Consider the following 23,193-nt stretch of genomic DNA (forward strand, 5'->3'; position numbering starts at 1 on the left):
CTTCCCTCTTTCTAAAGGGAATTTTCTTAGGAAAAAAAAAAAAAGAATCATTTTGATAGTTGCTTCAGGATTCTTGAAAAATAAAAAAAAACAATTCTGGAAAGCAGTGTGAATCAAAGACAAACTTTGACCAAAGAACAAACATGTGAGACAACATGTTGCATTTACTGCTAGAATTTAAAGGAAGATTTGCATATAGTATTATCTGTTCCTTATAAACACAGTCATTCATATGCTTATAACCTTACCTCTATTGCCTAACGCTATTGCAGCAGTGAAAGTAGCAAAAAATTCTAAGCTAAGAGAAATGTTTGCAGTTTGCAACACCAAGGGTTTGGTCAGTCGTTTTGAATGAAGGGTGGTTTAATAAGCAATTTTATCTCCCTGAATACGATTCTCTTTCACTTGAAGATTGCTAATCTCATTTCTAAACATAAACATGACTGAGTAGGGAGGAATAGTATGTTCTGTCTGGTTTTGAATCTCTTTGAAAAACAAGAAGGTAAGATGAAATGTGGACAACTTGGGCCATGATGTTTGTAACCTAGTAATTATTTAGATTGCTTAAAGCTCATAAAGTGACATGTGGAAACACACTCAGCACAAGTATCTTTTGCTGCTTTCTATTTTCACACAGGGATAAATGATTTTATTTCCCTCTTTCCCTCGGGCTTTCATAACACCCCCTTTTGCCCTTGCTGCAGGTGTGCAGTGGCAGGCAGGGTAGCCCCACAGGCCCCCCAGCACCTTTCATCTTGTCCCAGACCAAAAAACATGGCAGAAGAGCCTGTTCTACTTTCACGGCTCACAATGTGGGTCTCCTCATATGCAGCCTTCTTGAGCAAGTATTTAATAAACCCCTTCTGAATAAGTGATAATTTCTATATCTGCCAATCATCTTCTATCTTTATTCTATTGACAAATCCCATAGATACAGAAGTCAAACTCTGCTTAGGTTTTTGTATTCAATACAGCATTTCAAGAGTTTAAAGAAAACCTAGGACTTCACTAGATGTAGGCAGAGATGAAGTTCTGCAGTGAGGCTGAGCTGGTACTACTGGGACCTTTTCTATGGATTCCAAAATAGGAAAAAATAAATTCTGGCAGCTCTGTATAAAAAAGCACACAAGTGCTCTTAGGCTTAGGAAAGTCCTTAGAATTGCTACATGCACTTTGAAGATCTTCCTTGAACAAAGTCTTACAGACGAATGTCTCAAGTGGGGGAAATACTTCTTCTCTAATATTCTTCTTCTAATATTCTTCTCTAATTCTGGCATGAGCTGTCATACATAAATATTTATATTTATTATATATATATATATAATAACACATATATATATATTATGTTACATATATATTATATAACATATATATTTATATCAATACATTCACACTTACATGCAATAATCATGAGTTTATGATTAGCTGATGTTGAGTATCTGACACTAGATGACACTAGAGTGAATCACTACCACATCAAATTTGATCAAGGTCAGACTTGTTTTTCTGACTTCTTTTTCCTTTGTAAGATGGCTTTTATTCAAGGCAACCCAATTAAAATATGAAAAAAATACAAGTGTCTTTGCAAACTATGGCTTATTGGGATAAATAAATCCTTTAGAAGAAAAGAATATGTGCACTGTGTTTTATCTGGTGATAATTTTTATCCTTTTAATTTTTTTCCATCCAAATTTAGGATTTGACTTTCTCATGTGAAACCAACGAAATTCTTCTTCTGTTGCAGACACAAAACGAGCAGCCTGTCAGATACTCTCCGTGTGACTCATGTGTCACAACACGGAGAGAGATCAAGAATACACAGCCTGGAAAAACTGGCAGAGATGGGCTTAAGTCAGGATTTCTTCACTAAATCAAGAGCGCCTCTGAAAATCACTGGAGTTACATACACATAACATAGGATCAGGCTTTGTATCAGCAGCTGTAAGGTTAGAAAACTTCTTTTAGGATCAGAGAGGAAATGAAACAAGCAAGTAGCCTGGGATCTAGGAATTTTGCCACGATCTAGAAAGCACTTCTTAACATTCCCCATGCGGGATAGGAGATTTGAAGCCACAGTCTCCTTTATCTCAGGGGAATGCCATGACTCCCAGATGATGGCCATTCCATGCCTTTGTCTTTTCCCTCTCTCAAATTTCAAAATGTCAAGAGTGTAATCTCAAGATCAGGAAACTCCAGGATAATGCAAGAACAATGAACTATTTCAGCTGGTTCTCAGCTTTGCAATAAACAAAACTAAACCCTGATGTAGTCATAATACTATATAGTACAATTTTGACGTCAGTTTACTTTGAAATCAGCGCAGAAGTTTTGAAGTTAAAGAAGAATTAGATAACCAAATGAATGAAAATGAGTCCTTTTTTTTTTACTCAGCAGTCTCCAATTGCTTATTCTGGTTACCGCTCATGATATATTTTCTTGTTCTTCTCATAAGGCCTCATTTAAATGGGCGAATGTCATGAAGACAAGCTTCATGTCTGTGATCCTGCAAGGTGTTGAGTATTCTTCCAAAGATTCAGAGACATCTGAAAAATTAACTTCCCTTCAGGTCTTCAGGATTGTCTTTGCACAGAAGCACATTCTGTAGTTCTTTGTGGAGTTGGGACCATGAGGTCAGTGCTTTGCAAGGCCTGCTTGGCATGGGACATATTGGACAACACACCCTGCTCTAAAGAACAAAACTGTTATAATGTGTACTGTCCACCAAAAGCTGTTGCACATCAATGTGAAAAAAAAACATTGTGTTAAATTCTACCTTTTGCTTTTCATTGAGTGATAATGAGTTCATTAGAGTGATAATTCAATGACTATACTTTTACGTCTGATGACCACTTTAACTTGCAAATGTATACTGTCTTCAATGAACTCTCTTAAAATATTGACAGAATTCTTTTTTAGCTAGAACTAAAAAGGCTTGTATCCACAAGAAAAAAAAATACAAAATAATAATAATAATAATAAAAGGATAATCGTTGCTGACAGATTTCTTAAGACTCTTTGTTTGCAAATTTTCATTCAACTTGTTGAAGTTGTTGAAATGTATTTCTGCTTGGGACTCCTGAGACAAATACAGGGATAAGGAGAGGGTTTAACTCATGCTGATATTAATTTTGAATTGTACATGTTACATATTGCATTGTGACTGTAAAGCCTTATACAAATGAATAATTTTACATAGTTAAGCATTCCTTGCAGAGCTAATTTTTATCAATTACATACAATCCATCAGACCACTGAAATGCATAAGGATTATGCAAAGATTTTGCAACTCTAGGGCTTTCTTTTCCTTCAGTAAAACTCAAAACTGCAAAAAGCACCACAGAATAAAATATTAGCAGAGAGGAAATATATCAAGGGAGGAAAAAATATGTAGATTTATCCAGGTAAGACCAAAAAGAAACTGAAAGATAACTGCAGATTTGACGTAAATAGATTTGACTGTATTTCAGTAACTCCGCCAGTTGTGGAGCATATCAGCCAAATCCTGAGCTCTGATCTTACTCTGGAGACTGTTCCCTAGTAAAACTATAATAGCATTAGAGTTAGAAATCTCAAATACTGTAAAAGTAACAGAATTCCAGGGCAGTAATAAGGGAGGGAATTCCAGACAGTAGGACTAGTAGCCTAGGGGTACAAAAGGGTTTTGGCAGATTCTGGTCTTAACTATGTGATTTTTTTACATACGCAGTTCCACAACCTCTCTTATTTCAAAGTTAGCCCCTGGTGCAAATGAGATCAGACCAGTGTATTCCTCTGATTTCCCTTGTAAAATTATCATACGCTACAATGTGAGGATAATCCCTCACTCCAAATCTTAATGTAAGTTCCATTCATGAAGGAATCATAAGAATATAAAGGGTATTGGGCATTTTAACTTCTATAACAGCTCAGTAAATGTAGTTTTTACCTCTGGGAAAAAGATTGAAAAAATGCTTTTGCCAAAATTCATTAGGACATGAGGTCAGCCAAACTAATTAGAGCCCCTGAAGAAGCATTATGTGATTCTTAGTCATATCAGTCCTTTTTGAAATTCAAAATACACAGTGAAAAGCAGCTTCCGAATTATTTCAGACACTTAGTGAAATACTACATATTCAATTTCAATGGACATTTAAAAGTTGCAGAACAAAAAAACACTCCCAATTCATTGAGTTCTTGTGGATGCAACACAGACTTAAGCAAGGAGCACTTTATGGTGCAGGGGAAGTGTTCATCATGGCTGCCAGTTCTTCAATCGACCTTCTGCAAAGCCATGCATCGGTGCAGTTTTCTGTGAAGGCACCAACAGCTGTTATCACCTCCACGTGCTTAGGGAAATGCCGAAGTTCCACAGGAGCTTATATAAAAATCAAAACTGACCAACCTAACCATAACCTCTCTGAAGAACTTATTGAAAACTTTGCTTGGTATCTGATTAAGTGCTAGGAGGTTGATGAGTGACAGCACATGCAGTTTTATTATTTGAGGAAATAGGCTTCCTCCTAACCACTTCTAAGATGTTGAAAATTTCCCCGATACTGGTTTGCTAGTTGCCAGTTAATTTCACCATAAAGCTCTAAGCATTCATAAAAGTCAGTGCATTGCAATTATATTGGAAGTCTATAGGATCAAGTAAAGCAACTGTTTAACATGAAGAAAAATAAGCTGTCTAAAACTGGAAGTGGTTAAAAATTCTTCTTTTTGACAAATAACACCGCAACGAGTTGCCTATTTAAGTGACTGTTGGCTCAGTCAATATTTAAAACTGAATTATGTTAAGACATTTCAGTAGTATCAGTATTTAACTATTCAGTAGTTAAAAGTAGGCAATATCACTGAGAATACGAAATAGCATTGAGAATTAGCTAGAAATGTCCTCCCCATTCTTCTAGATGCTGTACAAAGAGAAAGAGGAATAAAACAATGCTACTGAAAATGTTGAATCTGGGACAGCTAAAACAGAAACAGAGTATGAAGAACCGTGCAAAAATACTAACAGGTTTTCAGAAAATCAGGAAATGCAGAATGTATTGACCCCATTCCTAAGGGTGTCATGTTCTTGGGTCATACTCATGTTTCCAGGAACCTATGGGCTAAAGAAGGATGATGGTATTTATAGAAAGATAAGACGTTTGTTTCTCATGATTCAAGACCTATGAAGCATTGTGATAAACTGAGTTTGTCTACAACATTATAAAACGCTATTGCTGAATTTGCTGAACAATAACTTGGACTGTGGTGATCAAGTCCAATCTCAGGAGATTGCTGATTGCTCCCTTTTTACCATGGATGGAATGAAAGAAAAGTCTAGTGAGTTTGAAAATGGATCAAGGTTACAGCATAATAAATGGAAATTATCAAAGGAACAAAAAGATGAAGTAGTGATATCTTTAAACTTAACTTGATAAATTTGGGAGCTGTGACCTGAAGTGTCTTTTCCATTCTACATTTACTCCAGAAAAACAGGATTAGGAATGGAAGATGGCAGCCAAGGAGGATAGGTTGGTACTTAGAGAGCAGCCCCTGCAAGGCAGAAAACTCTGAGTTAATTCCCCAAGATAAGGGATCATGAAAGAGAGAGAAAATAAGTCAGGGTTGGAAAAGAGAAAACAGAGGAGAAAACAAGGAGTGCATAGAGAAGCTGAAAGGAAGAAGTTCAGAAATGGAGAGCAGGCCAAGCAGCCAGTGAAAGGCAGGGTGTCACTGGGCTTTGACGTCTTCTTCTATGTGACTTCATCTTCTGCTGCTTGCACCAGCTGGTGTCTCCAAAAGTACCTCTCTCACCATCTCTTGCCCAGACTCTGAGGCTGGAAGAAAACACTGTGCTGCTCCTCATGTCTCTATCATTGCATGGTCTCCCTACATGGCTGCGGATCTGCCATCTTGCTGGAGCAAAAAAAGTCCATCTATGCCTAGGAAGTGTTTTTATTCCCTTCCTTTAAGTACCTGCTGTCCCAATTACAGAGGCTTAATGTTTCAGTGGCCTTGATGTGGTCACACAAGCAGTCTGGGAGAATTTTTTGAAGTATTTTGAATGACTTCAAAGAATAAAGTAGTAAAAATGACTTGTTTGTGTATAAAAGCATTGGATTACATGTCTGTTTACCCTATCACTAACTATCAGAAGCAGATCTCCCACACTCCCAAGGTGGGATCAAGCACTTCAGAAGCTTCTGCTAACAATTTTGCTAGCAAATCTGATCAACAACTCTATCACTACTGCAGCCCTCAGTTACACAGCAATGACTGGAACCATGAAACAGTGAAAAATAGGTTGACTAAAAAAATTAGGAGGGATTTGCTCTTCAACCAAACTCTTCAAATGTGAAAGATAATCCAATTTCACTCCAAATCCACAGATTATGGTACGGTAATGGTATGGTATCCAGGTGTTGACTGATGTGGGATGCATAGCCCTCTGGTGAGTACTGATATTCCACACTGTGTGTGCTTTCCATGTGGCTCTTACTCCCAGGTCTCAGGCATGAATATTCCCTTGATGTGGGCTCCCTGCATGGCAAAGTACTGGGAGACCTTTATGCTCTCCTGGCTCCCCTTGGCCAGGCTTTGGGAGCTCTATATTTCAATTAGGGCTGCAGCTGCAAAGTTCTGATCTGAATCCAAATTTCCCAAAGCAGTACTCAGATGATTTAGTTCCTTGTTGAAAAGTACTGAATTTTAAAAGTGAAATCAGAGCCAAACTTCCTCAAAGTCTGGGAATGTTCTGATCTAGTGGGCTTGGTTCGAGCCCGTCCCTAATGTGAACCATATAGATACAGGGCCCAAGTCTGCTTTCATTTCCACTCACTTGACGTGAGAGCAGGTTGGAAAACTTTCTTGCAATACAAGTTTGTTGGAAAAGACTGATAGAGTCAACATGATATTCTTCTGATACTCTACAGATGCAAGGAAAAATTCTTCATTAATGTAGTTTAAAACAGAAATAGTTCTCTCCCCAAAAATATTTCCAGTAGATTTCATTTGCATTCTTTCTGAACAGTTTTATACTCGTATCGTTTTTATGGTGCACTGATTTTTCATGGCATATCAGCACTCCAATATATCATGCAACTCTAGATATTATTATTTCATTTCAGAGTCCTGAGGAATTGGCTGACATAGTCTCCAAGCCATTCAACAATATGTGAAAAGTCATACTGGTCAGGTAAAGTCTCTGGTGATTGGAAAAAAAGTCACTGTTGAACCCATACTCAAGAAGGGTAGAAAGGATGACCCAGGGAACTACTGACCTGTGAGCCTCATCTTTGTGCCAGGGAAGATCGCAGAGCAAATCTACCTGGAAGCTATGCTAAGACATATGGAAGAGAGGGAGGTGATATAGGATAACCAGTAAGCCTTCACCAAGGGCAGGTCCTACCTGACCAACCTTGTCATTTTTTATGATGATGTAACTGCATCAATGGACAAGGGAAGAACCACTAAGGTCATGTTTGGGGACTTCAGTGAGGCCTTTAACACAGTCCCCCATAACAACCTTCTCTACACATTGAAAATATATGGATTTGGTGGGTGAACAGTCGTTCAATGGACAAAGAACTGGCAGTGAGATCATAACCGGAGAGTGGTGGTCAGTGGCTCAGCATCCAGATGGAGATCGGTGACAAGTGGTGTCCCTCAGAATTCAGTACTAGGACCAGTGCTTTTTAACATCTGTGTTGGTGAGACCTCACCCAGAGTACTGTGTCCAGATGTGAAATACTCAGTACAGGAGAGATGTGGACCTGGTTGAGTGCACCCAGAGGAGGGCCACAAAATGATCCAAGGGACAGAACACCTTTCCTACTAGGACAGACTGAGAGAGCTGGGGCTGTTCAGCCTGGAGAAGAGAAGGATCTGGGGGACCTGATAGTGGCCTTTCAGTATCTAAATGGGGGCTAAAAGAAAGAAGGGGACAGACTCTTTCGCATGTCTGCTGTGATATGATAAGGGGAAATGGTTTCAAATTAAAAGAGGAAAGACATAAAAGAGGATATAAAGAAGAAGATTTTTACAAAAAGGTTGGTGAGGCACTGGAACATGTTGCCCAGAGAGGTGGTGGAAGGCCCATCCTGGGAGACAATCAAGGTCAGATTGGACAGGGCTCCGAGCAACTTGATGTAGTTGTAGTTCACTGCAGGAGAGTTGCACTATATGACCTTTATGGGTCCCTTCCAACTCAAACAGTTCTATGATTCTATGATTCTATGGAAGACGTTGCATGGTTGTGAGTGATACGTTCCATTTCAATCCCCTTATTTTGTGTGGCAGCACTGCTTACTATAAACAGATTCAATTTGTCCTTTCTTCCAGCTCAACATGCAGCTTATGGGGAGACTTGTCACTTGATGTCCTGATACACTGTGAAATTTTGTTGTTCTGAAAATGATACACAGAAAAAACACTATTCAAAACACGTTTCCAAACAAGAATGTTAAATCTAAATACGATGTATGAAAATTCACTCATTAAAAATTACTTTAAAAGAGTTCTTCCTGAAATCCTACTTCAAGAGAACTTCTGGAAATTGATTTGAAAGAAAAATGAATCGGTGAGGTGGAAGAGCCAAACCAGATCAGTTCAATTTTACCTGTACAGAGTTTAGAGGATTTGATCTCAGTGTATTTTGGAGATGAGGACCACATCTATATTCTTTGAAAGAAAACTGTAAAAAGTCCTTTATCCTCAAAATTCTCCTAAATGACAGGCCAAAAGCAGCCATGATGCAGCGTGGTGATTCTGAGGATGGATTGTCTGATGGAGGTATACTGTTCCTGCCACAGACCCAGCCCAGAAGACAGCCAGCATGACACAATGGGGTGGACAGACAGGAAACCCTCATGCCATGCTCTGAGATGGTTCCCTACTCAAAGGAACCGGACCTGCTTTGTTCTTGGCAAAGCTGATTGTATTTTTCAGTTTCATGGCTTGGCCTATAAGAGCAGAGTGGTCTAAGACCCAAACTGACTCATGTTGAGCATCAGTGTTAACCCTCCAGCACCATGCAGATATGCTCAGTGCTCCATGCAGCTCCCTGCCATGGCTGGTTTCTGGCACCAGGACATTGCTCCGGCAGGCAGCAAGGTCACTCATCACGATGACATGTCTCCCAGGATAGAGTCATTAACCTTGAAGGAATGCATGATGCACAGATTCAATGCCTCCTTTGTTTTTAATGACCATGCAGTAGTAGGACACAATACATTGGAAATCACAGCTGCATATAAGACCACAAATGTATAAGTCAGAGACTTGCTGTCTTGGTACTAACATACTGTGTAGAGCAGGCCACAAATTTTCCCAGAAGATAAAGTCTTTAGACATGTTAGTGCTCACAGAGATAACAAACCAAAACTGAGTGAAATGACACATATAGTAATAATTTCAGATGTTTCTGTTCTGGGTGATCAGTGTCAAATAGCTTTCTTTTGTTGCTTTAGGTTTTAGTTTGCTCTGTTTTGCTCAGTTTATAGGTCATCCCAGGTATGAACGTCCTGTTTTGAGATCTCAGATAATGCTTTCATCCACCTTCTCTCAGACTTATTGCATTTTCTTTACTCAGAGCTTTTCTACTACCAACCGACAACAGACTTACTGGGAGGAAATCACACTTTATTCACCAACTATTCATTTATCATGGTAATGCTTTAATTTGTACTAGTGTTAGACTAAAAACATTACCATGATTATCTTAAATACTCAACAGACACGCTGTGAATACCATTTCACATTTCAACCACACTATTTAGGAACAGTAATTTTCAACAGTAACCCAGAAAAAAAAGACATGTGCTTATGTTCTCAATAAAAACACAAATTGCGTTAATACTTTGTGCTTAATTATAATAAAAAGTTGTGTTGTGAGAAATGAACTACTTCACTTGGTCACTCTGTGCAAATCAGAAGTCCACAAAATTCTATATTTTGCTCAGGATTTTCCAGGCAGACCAGTTTGCCCTTGTATTTAACAGCATCCATTGAGCAAGTGCCATGATTCTGCTCCTCACACCACGGACAATCACTTCATGCAGTAAATCAAGGATTTCTGGAACACATCAGACTTTCAGCACATGCACAGCCCATATGGGCACGGTGTGTGTATGAACATCTAAAAATCTGCATTGACAATGCACTGGGACTGAAAAAAAAAAAGAAAAAAAAATTAAAAAAAGAGAGCGCGTATTCAGGAAAACCCAGATGTATGATAGCTTTAACTGAGACTGATCACAGCAGAAGTTATGAAAGGGTAAATGAGGCCACGTATGATCAGAATTCTTAGAAAATGCTGTTGCCAGACTAACAATCAGCTTTGGCATGTATGAAAAATTCTTTTTTTTTTCACGGGAAATGGAAAAACCACACTCCTAAGAAATTTCTAATTCTAACAACAATGCATAGAAGCACTAGTATTTCCTTCAAGCAAAGGGAAAAAAGTGCATCAAAATGAAATTTTTTTGGTCATTTTTCCTTGATGTCATTCTTAACAGAAGCTAGGTGTTAGTTCCCGCAGCATCTACAGGAGATATACACACAGGAAGCTTTCAGCCAGAAATGCCAGAACATTCATACAGAATTGTAAACTTATGGCACAATTAGCAGTAAGTTCAAAAAGCAGTCTTATACACGGCCATACTGGATGAATTTAGCAATGCTGATGCTCTGTTCTTCATAAAGTGGGTTTGATTCAGTTTAGGAGTCTTCACAGATGATTATATCTTTTTAATTAAATCAATTTAAACTGATGAAAAAAATTATGCATAGAACCAAGAATAAGCAAACAAGTAGAAAGATGCTAAAATAGCAGGACAACATTTTTCCTTTATGTACAACACAACTTCATTCACTGGAGTAGTGTGACAGAAGCAAACTTTTACAGGGAACTTAAATGTGGTCAATGTCATCCAGATCCAAATCTAGCCTAGTTGCTTCATTGTAATTGAAATCAGAGCCCAATGCCACCAGCAAAAGCTGCAAGCACTCCTGTGAATGCTGCGACTTTATCCCCACATTCAGTGACAGTGCTGTAGCAATACATTTTGGCACCTGGGATGTCTCCTTCCCGGATTGCTTCTGGCTGCTATGACAGAGGACCTTGTCACCATGGGCCATCAGCCACTGGAATGAATGCCAATGCAAGAGGTAAAATCCAAGCCTGTCCTGCTGGGACTCTGCCAGGGACATGCTGCATGGCATCCAGACAGTGAGCAAAGCCATCAGAAAGCAAAAGGTGTCGGCAGCATGCCAGGTAAAAGGAAAAGTGACCCAACTGGGAATAAACTCTAAGTTTGGCGAAGGGGAGGTGCATCTAATTCTGTCCAGGATTCATACACAGAGAGCCAGAAAAAAAAAAAAAAAATAGCACTGGGGGAGTTATTTTCTCATGCTATCTCCAGCCAAAAGCAAGTCGTTACCAGAAGTCTTCTGAGACACATTGAGTCAGGAACAAAAAAAATAAATAAATAAAGGGGCTCTGGGACTTAAGGCGAGATTTAGATGACTTGAGGCACCCACTTCCAAAGATGTCATCCAGAAAAACTCCACCCAGAAGCCACATAACCCTGCAAATGCCAGCATCCACAGGGCTCCAGTGGGGCGCGGACGCAGGCCTGAAGCCCCACACAGAGCTACGCGGTGTGGGCGAGCCCAGCCACAGGCACAGAGATGAGTCCCTGCCTACAGACTGTTAATACTCCCAGAGACTAGGAAATATGAACCGGGAGGATTTTGTCCACAGGCATCTCTGCTCCGAACAAAGCTACATCTCCACTGGCATCTTCTCTCCTTTGACAGCAAAAGTCATTTTTTACCCCGCTGGGGCTTTTCTCACATTTTATGGGAGAAAGCAAATGTCTGATGTGGGGCTGCCTTGGGAAAGGATAGCTCAGCACCCCCTGGCCTGGAGTACTCCAGGACATGGGTCCTCTGCAGAGTGGGCAGGTTGTTCACATCAGAGACAACAGAACCTCTGCTGAATAGCAGAGCCTCTGTTAGCTCATCAGGGCACTTAGGACAGCAAACAGTACACCTGCAAGAGTAGGCATTACACCCTGAAAGGAATGCACTTTCTCTGGGCTGCTCTCCCAACCAGTGAGACAGTAAGAAAAAGAGAGGGCTTTGTCTTACACCCATTTAAGTAAGTTCTGGAAGTATTTGCCCAGGTATTCAAGTTGACTGCAGCTCTATATGCATATATGTTACATATGTTCATGTACACAAGTGTAGAAGTGTAAGCATTTGTTTAAGTTAGGAATATGTATATACTAGAACTATCTATAATATCTGGATATATATATTTAAACAATTTCACCCCATACTACCAACACTTCAAAACCACAAGCGTTACTATTGTGAGACTGCAAGCCCCCTGTTTTTGCAGATAACTGTCAAACTTCATTATTTCTTTAACTCAGAACCTCACTCTTCAGTTAGTACAGTAAAATCAGATTGAGGTTCAATACCAGAGGTCTGACACTGCATGTATGTGAGCAGGTGTCCCACACATCTCTGTTACTGATACTAACATCAGCCCATGCAAGAGACTCAAACAGCAGTAAATAAGTTTGACGTGGCTTTAGCAACACTTTGAGTTGTTTTGTTTTGCTTTGTTTTAAAAAAGGGAATTGAAAGAAGTGCTAAATAAAATAGGAGAGGTCACAAGTCTGTGGCCAAAATTGAACAATAACCATAGTAAACTATTGGGCAATAAGAAACAAGAAGAGTTTCTCTTGATTCTTTCATTTGTTTGTTTATTTGTTTTCTACCCTCCTTAAATGTTTTCCACTTCATGTCAACCGCTGGATTGTGGAAATTGATTCCTTCTGGATCTTTCCCAGTTATGTGTGCTGGGACACTGGCAGTCCGCAAGACAAGCAGAGCAGTTGCCTATGATTCAGACGTCTCATTTATTCTGTGGAAATGATGCTCTTTCCCTCTACAGTGGGTTGAATTCATCCTGTTTGAAAGGAAGCTACACAAGGGTTAGGAGCTCTGGTGCCCACCCAGTGGTCTCAAGCAGCTTCTGACCCATTGGTATTAAAAAGATTAGATTAGTCTCTACATTGCAGTTGTTTACTAACTGCCAAATGGAGCAGAAGGGGTCATGGTCCCTGCCACATCACTTTTCCTCCAGAAATGCTGGACCTGGTTTGCAGTCTGGCTGCTGAGCTGCCGAAGGCCAGCCATTTTTGCCAACCTGTCAGCCACCAATGGTCAGGCCTACCCGGCGGCCACCTTTGAACCGAGGAACAGCGCAGTCAGCCACCGAGGAGCACAGCATTTTGAAAGAGTGGGTTGAAGCTATTAGGGTTAGGATCTCCATAGTTATTTCAAATGGGTTTTTGGTTCCTCACACTCATAAGAACTTGTAGGCTGTTACTCAGATTACTTTCCTTCATCATGAGTGCCTTGGACTCCCACGGGAGAGCGAGAGCTTCTACCTACAGAGAGACCAGGTTGTGCAGAGACCTGGCACCTAAGCAGGTTAAAGCCACAAAACAAAATCTGTTCCTCTTATTGACTGAAAAACATGCAGAGATTTTCAGGTTGCAATAAAGCCAAATACTTGTCAAGAAGAAAATCATTCTGTAGTTTAGATGAAGTTGATGACCATTCTCAATTAATGGAAGAAAGCTCGATGCATGTATGACCTTTAGAAGAGTTACTTGAATGACTGAGAACTGTCTAAATTAAAGCAGAATTTGGTTATGCATAATCAGTAGCTTAAGAATATCAATAGCATGTCAGTTGCTTAGAGGAAAAATGCGTGACGGCTGGCTTTCTAATTGACCAGAGAAAATCCTGGAAATTTAATCAACACATTTAGTGCACATCAACAAGGCAGTCCACAGATGTTTTGTTAAGAGGCACACAGGCCTTACATTGAGGGAAAAAAATCCATTCACTGATATCTATTTTTACTCCCATTATTGAGGGAGGAGAAAATCGATGCTGTGGTTGACAGTCAAGGTTCCATTTCACTACACCTGGTCTACATGTGAAGCATTCTTTACAGAAGTGAGCTTGTAATGAAATAACAGGTGCATAAAAGAAGGAACACAAGCTAGGAGATTAAGATTAACATCATAAACTTCTGCCCCCACTATGCACCAGCCTGGATTCATTTTCAAATATTTTGTAGATAAACTGGAAGTTAAGCAAATCTGAAGATTTCTGTCAGGGGATGAGACATACAGTGTTTACCTCTTGGTGCTTCTTATGAATGTAACTCCTTCTGAAAGAAAAAAGAAAAAAAAGTTACTTATTTTTCAGCTTAGTTTTTCTTTAAAGGTTATGAAGAGAAAGAAGCTTTTTCTAAAGCGAGAAGAAAAAGCAGTGTTTCTGAATACAAACTATCCATGTAATATGGGTTTTTTTGTTCCTCTGACATAGGCCAAATCTTTATCAGCTCATTTTTATTAGCATTATTGATGCATCAGGAAAAAGTAAGCAACCAGAGTGTTCTTTAAACAGATAATAAAATCCTTCATTCTCAAAATCAAAACCAGATTGCTTCATGCCTGAAAAAGTGGTCTCATCGTAGGCATTATTTTACAAGGGAAAAAAGTCTGTACTCATTTGTAAAATGAGGAACTTTCACAAACAGTGAAAACCAAAAGTGCTGACACAAGAGAGGAAGAATGTTACCACAGTGAGATGTGAAGAAAAGAGACAAAAAATACAAACCTATACATTTTCAGCCCTATACATCTATGCTCTTGCTACATTAATTCACTCACTCATTCTCTTTTGATGTGATTCAAATATTTTAGGGCGAAAAAAAAAGACAATAAATGTTGTCCTGTTGAATTGACTTAAACGAGGTTCACGTTGACAATATGTATATATACCCAGAAGTGTTTTCTGCTCCATGTGTATAAATTTGACTCTTCTCCATTTAGGAAACAGAACCTCATTTGGTATCTGCAAACTGCACATAGAGGAAGGAGAGGCAGAAGTACTCCTGCTATTGCCAGCCTTTCTTCTATCCCTTTCTTTGTTGTTTCACTTATTTGAACCATTTTTGCTTTTAGTTCTCTGGAGCAGGGACTGTATTTCCCAAAAGCTGTGAAGTGACTAGAACAATGGTTCCTAGCTTGAGTGGGAATTATTACCACTACTGTAATATCAATGCACAGTAACAACATAAAGGACAGTTTTCTCTTAAAAATGCCGCACCCCTTCCCCACTGAGAGGAACTGACAAAAATACATTTGAAATTAACTCACTTTATTATGTTTTACACCATTTTAGGCAAGAAAAAGTAGAAACAATGAGCTTAAAATCCTCCAAAGGAAACTAACATGAATAGTACTACCAAAAAGTTTTGTACAAGCCATAGTACTCCCATAACTATTTAGGAACACTCTGCTTCCTACCTACCATCCTGTTTTGAAGAATATCTTTTAAGCATTCTGCTTCTTCAGCATGCCTATGCTTCAGACCAAGAATATGATCTAACACTTAGTCAAGAGGGGTTCTTCCTACCATGGGGCCTTCTGGTGAGTATTACACAAAAACTTGAATGAGTAGTCTCACATGTTTGTTTCGGAGGCTGTGATGACAACCTTGACATCAGAAGAGACATTTGCTTCTCCAGGCAATAAATTTAGTTGAAACACTAGAGTTGAAACACTAAGACCAATCCTTTTTATCAAACCAGAAGGATTAAAGACCATACTGCCAGAAAAGTATGTGTTCCATCGACCAAACATTACAGTTTGAGAAGACAAAAAAACTCAGCAGATTTTAATAGCATCAATAATCTCTGTAGTAACGCTTAGGGAAAACAAAAGGACAAACTGAGAAATCAGCATATTTGTAGACAGTAAATATAGAAAGATAATTCCTTTTACACGGATTTCCAGTAAATTGTAATAATAAGAATCTTTTTTAAAAGTAACAATGATAATAAACATATGAGGGTTAACTATCTTGTCCAAACAAAGAAATAGAATAAAGTGGTGCAATTTCTTACACAGAAATACTCTAGTTTGCATTTAATAGAGAAAAAGTAGTAAAAGTAGGGAAGTAGGAGAGTACTCACAATTATTCACCTGATGGACTGTGGTCTGTTGTAGATATGGTGACACAAGGAGAGAGATGAAGGAAGATACAACTGTATGAATTCTGTGCTGTAGGAAGCATCAGAAAGTATTTAAGAGAGTTGTGCGTGGGAAGGATTCAGAATCGTCTTTCAGGTAACAAGAGGACCATAGAAGTGCCATAAAACCTCAGCTGTACAGATACACCGACAAAAGTTGTGAAGAGCAACAATGTCAAATATTTATTTGGCACAGAGATGAACTGGGACAGGCTTTGAATAAAACTTATATCTTTTCAGATCTTTTATTTTACAGTTTCTTACTTATTGTGATTCTTGCTTTTTCCCAATAATTATTTAGCTGCCCTTTTTCTTTAGATAATGACTTAAAATCAAAACTACTGACTACACTTGCTAATTAGGGAGCATCAAAGCTTCTGAGCTTTTCAGATCCGCTTAGATCCAAATAACGCACCAGTTGGAACTACAGGTATTTCTCAGGTTTGTGAAAAATCAGTGCAGCTACTTAGGCACTGAAATATGCCTACGTTCAAAAATATTTGCTATGTGCTCTTGTTTTGGATTGTCATTATCTGAAACATATTTAGTTAATTGTAGCACTGCCATATTCTCTATTGAATTTGACAATGAGCATAACGGTATTCACTGGTATTTTCTTCTCATCAGTCTGAGATCCAAAATGTTGGAAACAGTGGAATGGAAAGGACTATGGGAGGTCTGGCTAGACCTTAATGAATTCGTTATCTGTCTGCCCATTTTCTATAAATCTATCAGCTAATGTCTTTTACCAGCTATGCAACAATAGTGGAAGTGCAAACTTGAATTTTCAGATGTCTGTGAGTTATATACTTTGAAAGGTGCAGAAAACTCCAAGTGTAGCAAATCCTTATGAGTTGGTGGTGATTGTCAGGCCCTTCCTTTGATGCATAATGATGACTCTTAAAACTTTCAGGACTTCAGGTGCAGATGTAATACTTGATGAGTCTAGGAAATGGGCTTCTCATTATATTCTACTTGAGGAAATATGCTGAGCTTAGTAGAAGGAGGGGAGATGAAATGAATGGCATCTTTCATGAGAACCATGAGTGCAAAGAGAGATTAAATGATAGTGGCAACAACTTAAGAAAACTGGAGAAGACTGAAAGTAATTGCTACAGAGATTTCTCTTTTGCAAGGTGTTATGTTATCAGACTCGCAGCTTTCCTCCCCTTCATCCAACACATGTAACATAAGGCTGCTGAATAAGAGATACGTTTGCTATGTAAACTTGCAGTTGTTTCGGTCAGCACACATCATATTAGTGGATAAAAGTGGGTGGTGAAGTATTGTATCCCACAGAAAAATTCTAGCAGACTGTCTATTTTGAGAACTGTCATGAGACACAGCTCAGACAGAGCTCCCACATGCATAAATAGGCCCAACTTTAGCATATTCTTCACTTGCTACGTTCAGGTTTGGAGATTACAACAGTCTGAAACTAAAATAGTGGGCTAATTAGGAGCGTCATGAACTTCCTGAGTCACTGAGTTCATCAACTCCAGGCATTACTGGCAATGTTATATAATGGCAACACAAAGCAATTGAGATTCAGCTGAAAAATTACTCAGTTTTTGCTGCTCCTCCCATAGAAAGGATTTCCACAGCTTCCCTTCTCTGATGGTCAATAATTTTTCTTCTCGCCTCCTGTCTAATATTAGATTTAGTTTATATCTGCTTGTTCTTATGCCAACACTAGACTTTTGAATATATGGTTCTTTTCTCTCTCCACTCTTTTTTCTCTGATTTATTTTAAGAGAATAGTTATATACCTTTTTGACCTTCATTTTTTTAATCTAACAGAGCAGAGCGAGGCTTTGCCAGTTTCCTCCTGGAAGGAAGTCTTCCTCTCCCCTAATTCTCTCTGCAACTTCTTTGTACCTGCTCACCTTTGAATTTCCCCTTCTGATTCAGGCTGATCAAAATAGTACATAGTAATCTGAACAAGTCTGGCTAAATTTTGTAGTAGAATGATAATACTTCTCTGTCTCTACTAGGTGTTGCCTAGTAGAGTGCAACTCTACCGTAGTACAGTGTGCTGTGTAGAGTGTGTACTGTGTAGTCTGTGTCATGCTGGTTACCAGCAGTAACCCTGTAAGACATTACTATGACTATGCATTTTTCCTCTTAACCCATTTCCTAGAGGTTATTTTCAGTATATAGAGAGAATCTTGGCATTAATTCTAAACAGTACGGTGATTCTGTACATGACATTATTAAATTCCTATTTCTTTTACATCAACTCTCAGGGTCATCCCAATTATTCTAATATTGCTGTGTCATTTCAGTTCTCTTTCATATTAAAAATGCCCCTGCAAGTCTCTAGGGAGAGTCTGACATGAGATTAACCCTCAGCACCAAATCCTCGAGGAACCATACTTGTCTGTGGCCATCTAAACTTACAATTTTATTTGCAACACTAGGTATGTTTGCCTTCCCTTTTTCTTTGCCACAGTTCAGCTCTTCTATGTATCCTCATCTCTCCATTTGCTGAGGTCCAGAAATACCTGTTGTATTTCTTTTGTCTCAAAAGTCAACTTTCGTATTACAGTATAATGAGTATAGGATAACACACCACTAGAAAACTTACATTGAAGGTATTTCATCTCATCTTCAACATACTTGATTCTTCCTGGCGCTCAACCATTCATCCTTCAGATCAAGATATACTGAAACACTGCCGTGTTAAAAACTTCTAGTGGCTACACCTGTTTTGCAAAACTAATCAGAGTAGTAGGAAAGATTTAGAATGGGTTTAAAAAAAAATATGAAAACTTCCCGAAAACTCTCTACTTTTTTAATTCACAACAGACTTTACATTTACAGGAAACCACTTCTAAAATGCACCAGATTGCAATATTTTCTGTGTCAACTATTTCAAGTGTTCCCAAGAGCTTTCCCTTTGCCTACCCTCCAAACTTCCCTCTCCCAGTTCAGCCTGAAATTCCATTATAATTGAGCTGATCCAATTTTTGCTCAAACCACTTTCACCGCTGGCAGTCTCTAGCCTCATATGAAATAAGTTTGTGAAGCTGACAAAACTGGAATTTGATCTCCTATGCAGGTCCATGCTTTCCAAACACATTCTAGTAAAAGTAGGAAGAGACTGCATCTCTAAAGCCTGCAGCCAATTCAAAAGATTTTTCTCAGCTCTGCATCGCACTTTGTGACTTTGCAAAGAAGTGCTCAGAAAGTTCACACACAGTACAGACCAAAGTTGCCCATTTCCTTCATCATCATAGGGTAGAATTAAAAACATTTGGCCAAGCTGCCTAATAGGCAGCTGCTTGCAATTAGATGGAGCGTTACATTCATTTCTTAACTAACTTCACAACTGGATAGCTTCAGTATGAGCAATATACCATGAAAATTTGCTTGCATGTTTGATTTATCTGCATTTCTAGTGGTTTCTGTACCTTGCCCTCCTTTTTCCACTCTGCCCGCATACTGTCTGACTCTCAGCATTCCCATCCTGTTGCAATATGGGTGCTTAATGGTTTAAGCAAGATTTTTGTCACATTTTACGTAGATGTGCATCTCTGTGGTAGGACATAGGTTGCAAAACTAATGCATTTGATCTTACTAAAATTAGCATTAGTGTCTGAGCAGAAAGCCAGTGATATCTTTTTTTTGTATATACTGTACTTTCATTTCCCCTGCTAAGCTGAGGTTAAGTCCTACTCATCTCTCTTAGACAAACAGACCCACTGACGTGGTTTTGCACAGAAAGTTACCACCAAGAAACCATTTTTACTGTTTCTTCCCAGAGCAGAAACAAAGTGAATAGTACGTCCAAAGAAGCAGTTGCACTTGCTAGTCCTTACAAAAACGTCCCAAATTAAGAAAGACAAAGCCTGTAACAGAAGACACATCTAAGTGTAATGCTATAAACTCTGCAACTGTATGGATACTGAAAAATAAACGAATAGAATTTCTGTTTCCCATTAGAAAGCACTGATATCTTTAGATGTGTCAAGAAACATATTACTAATGCAAGTGGCCTGAAGATAGCCTCAAGTTGAATTTCTTCTCTTTTTCTGACTAAGAAAAGAAGCTCAATTAATGCCTTGGCAATTTTGTCATCTTTGTTGGAGAAATGCACAGTGGGAAAAAGATAGATTACACATCAAGGTCAATGTGAAGGCTGGCAAAGATCTCATTCCTTCTGTACACTCAGAAGTACTGGAGAGTACTGTTCGAGAAGAACTGAGGAGACCAGTTCAATTAGGAAGCTGAGGAAAGAAGAAGAAAGATAACACCAGAGTGGTATAAAACAGGGTAGAGGAAGAGGCACACATAGATGTCCTCTGTGGCATGTGAAAGTTGAGAATCTCCTGTATGAGGGAGAAACGTTGCTAGGGACTGGGCTTTTTGTTAGCCACAGCAAAAATCCTGCCAGGCTAGTGAGATAAAGGGAAGAATAAGTTACTCTGAGATGCTGAGCAACAAATCCTGGACCATTAATGTGCACCATGGGTCGGCATGCACCCATTCCCATATTGATTCCTGCCGCTTCTGTTGTTTTACTGCTGGGCAACAGCCCTACTGATATGTAGTCATGAGTACTTCTCATACCAACAGATCTGGCCAAGTGATCAAACAAAGGGCAAGTCTACCCAGATGTGTCTAGTGACAGGCAGCACTGCCCCAAATGAGAAAGGTCTAAGTGGGAAGAAAGAGATAGGACAGGTGAACTCTGTACACCCTTCAATCTCAGGTTTTCTATGGGGAGTAATCAAGGAAGCAAAGTCAGTAGGATAGAAGAACAGGAAACCTTGAAAGGAGGCTGATATTCCTTACAGTTAGAATGTTTATTCTCTTATCAACATTTCTCAAAACTACTCAGAATCAGAAAATTCAGCCTACCTTTGCAGCTCACCTTCTAGGCAAACACACAAGTCACTGAGCACAGATGATATTTTCAGAGTGTAAAATGCATTTCTGGGGCTATGTGTGGCAAAGGGGAAAGGTAAGACAGCCAAAGCTGTGAGCCTTTACTGGTCTCTCATTCATAATTTTGAAGGTTACAAAATAATTCGAAGATAGATTTCCTAAAACTTTCATGTCTAAATTATATCCTTAACTAAGGATCCCAAATACAAGTTCAAAATTTCACCAAATTGGATAGTTTTCAAATTTTAAAGAAATTACTGGTATCCAAACTAAATCATTTAAATTAAATCACTGATAAGCTTGCACTGACAATAGGAACAGAAATTAGTTTTTCTAAGAGCATTGGGACAAAGAAACTCATAAAAGAGCTAAATTCAAAGGAGGGAGGTCAAGTAACCTACTGTTTCACAGTGCATCATTAGGTTGGCATTCTACTTAGTTCTTGAATTTAAACTTAGCAGAAAAGATAAGGATACTAAAAACTAAGACCTTGAATTTTCCACTTCCTATTAGTAACTGAATGTGCTTTACTGGAAAGAATTAATACCTATGAATGTGTCACGGGATACAACATTAATGCAGCTGGAACAAACCATCACATGTTTTTCCTTCTCCCATCCTCACACACATATGCAGTGTGACAGAATTTTCTTTCTTTTCCTGTATTCAAGAATACGTTAAGAGCATTGAATGTTCAGAGCTTATTTGTTCACTCTAAGAAAAGTCCAGTCTTCAGAGGGGTGGTGCAGAAAAAAATTTAATTATCAGTCTGTATTAAAAAGCTTTCAGAATTGCACTCAAAATCATTAACCAACATAGAAAATTTAAAGCAAGTTTCCTTCAGACAACCTACCATGCTCCTCCCCCGGAAGGTCTTGCTTGTCTTGACTTAAACAAGAAAATTGGTGTCAGCAGTTAGCTCAGAGGTTCATGTGGCCAAAATGGAAATATATCCCTTTGAACATACTCCTGCGGCTCAGAAAATATGTATTTTCAGCACAAATCAGACTGCATTTCTCAGTCTTCCATAAATATGGCCATACGACACTCAGTCCAGCTGCCCAGCAGCATCAAGCTTTCCTGCAAAGGAGCATTAGACAGATAAGGTTAGTATCACAAGAGGGACAGGCAGAGTATGGCCTCAGTTTCTTAAATTTTATGTCTGGCTTCCCTACTGCCACCAAAGACACAGTGGCTGAGAGAAGTTCTGTGCTCATAGATTCAAAGTATCAGAACTAATGCCCAGGCATACTCCTTTCACTGACAAAAAAAAAAGCTGGAGGAAGAAAGTATTTTTCATGCCCATTCCCACTGTTTTCAGTATCATAAGGGTATGGCTAGGGCATAGATGTAGACTGAGGGTATGGGTTAAACCTGTTCAAAACAAGTGCCTAAACAGTGTTCATGGAGTTATTCTCACAGTATGGCTTGATGAAAATACATTCAGATTAAAGTAAGACACGCAACAGGAAAAATAAAAAAGATTACCAATGCGTAACTTTAGCACTTCATTACTGGCAGCCTAGATCATTTGTTCATGCAACATGCTGTGTGCTATGAATCCCACCTGTGCGAGAAGCAGAGCAGCTTCTGAGATAATCTGATGCCCTAGTACAGTCTCACCCAGGGAGACTCTTTGGGGCGAGAAAGGGGGTTCTGTTATTCGTTTCCCTTTAAGTATATGTTCTGACAGTAAATATAAGGGACTACAAAGATGTCTGATTTTGGTGTGGAAACCATTACTGTGTGTGTGTTAACCAAACACACAAGCAATGACATATCAGCAAGCTAAAATGCTGTCCAATTGGCTATGGTCCTGGAATGTTTCAATCTTTAGTGTGAAAATGTGCAAAACAGCTATGAGAGAATAAAAGCCAGGGTCAGCTCAGTCCCCATAAACCTCTCCCTATTTACAAATACAGAAGGAACTTGCAAAAGCTGGAATGAAATTAAATTTGCATTAATGTATCTGGCATTGGAAACTGGCCATGTATGCACCTCTGTAGAGATTAAATGTGAGGAAAAATGCCTTTTGATAATTATCACCTCTCTGTCAGGCAGCTGATTTCACCACAAAACGTTTGATGTTTGTCACTGACAAGAAAGATTTATCCTTCTCACATGATGTGACACAATCTTTGGACTCAGACTCAGAATATATCAGCCGATGTCAACACTTTCTCCTTCCACTTTCTAAATACTGCTGATCA

Source organism: Lagopus muta, chromosome 2, assembly GCF_023343835.1.
Source record: "Lagopus muta isolate bLagMut1 chromosome 2, bLagMut1 primary, whole genome shotgun sequence".
NCBI lineage: Eukaryota > Metazoa > Chordata > Aves > Galliformes > Phasianidae > Lagopus > Lagopus muta.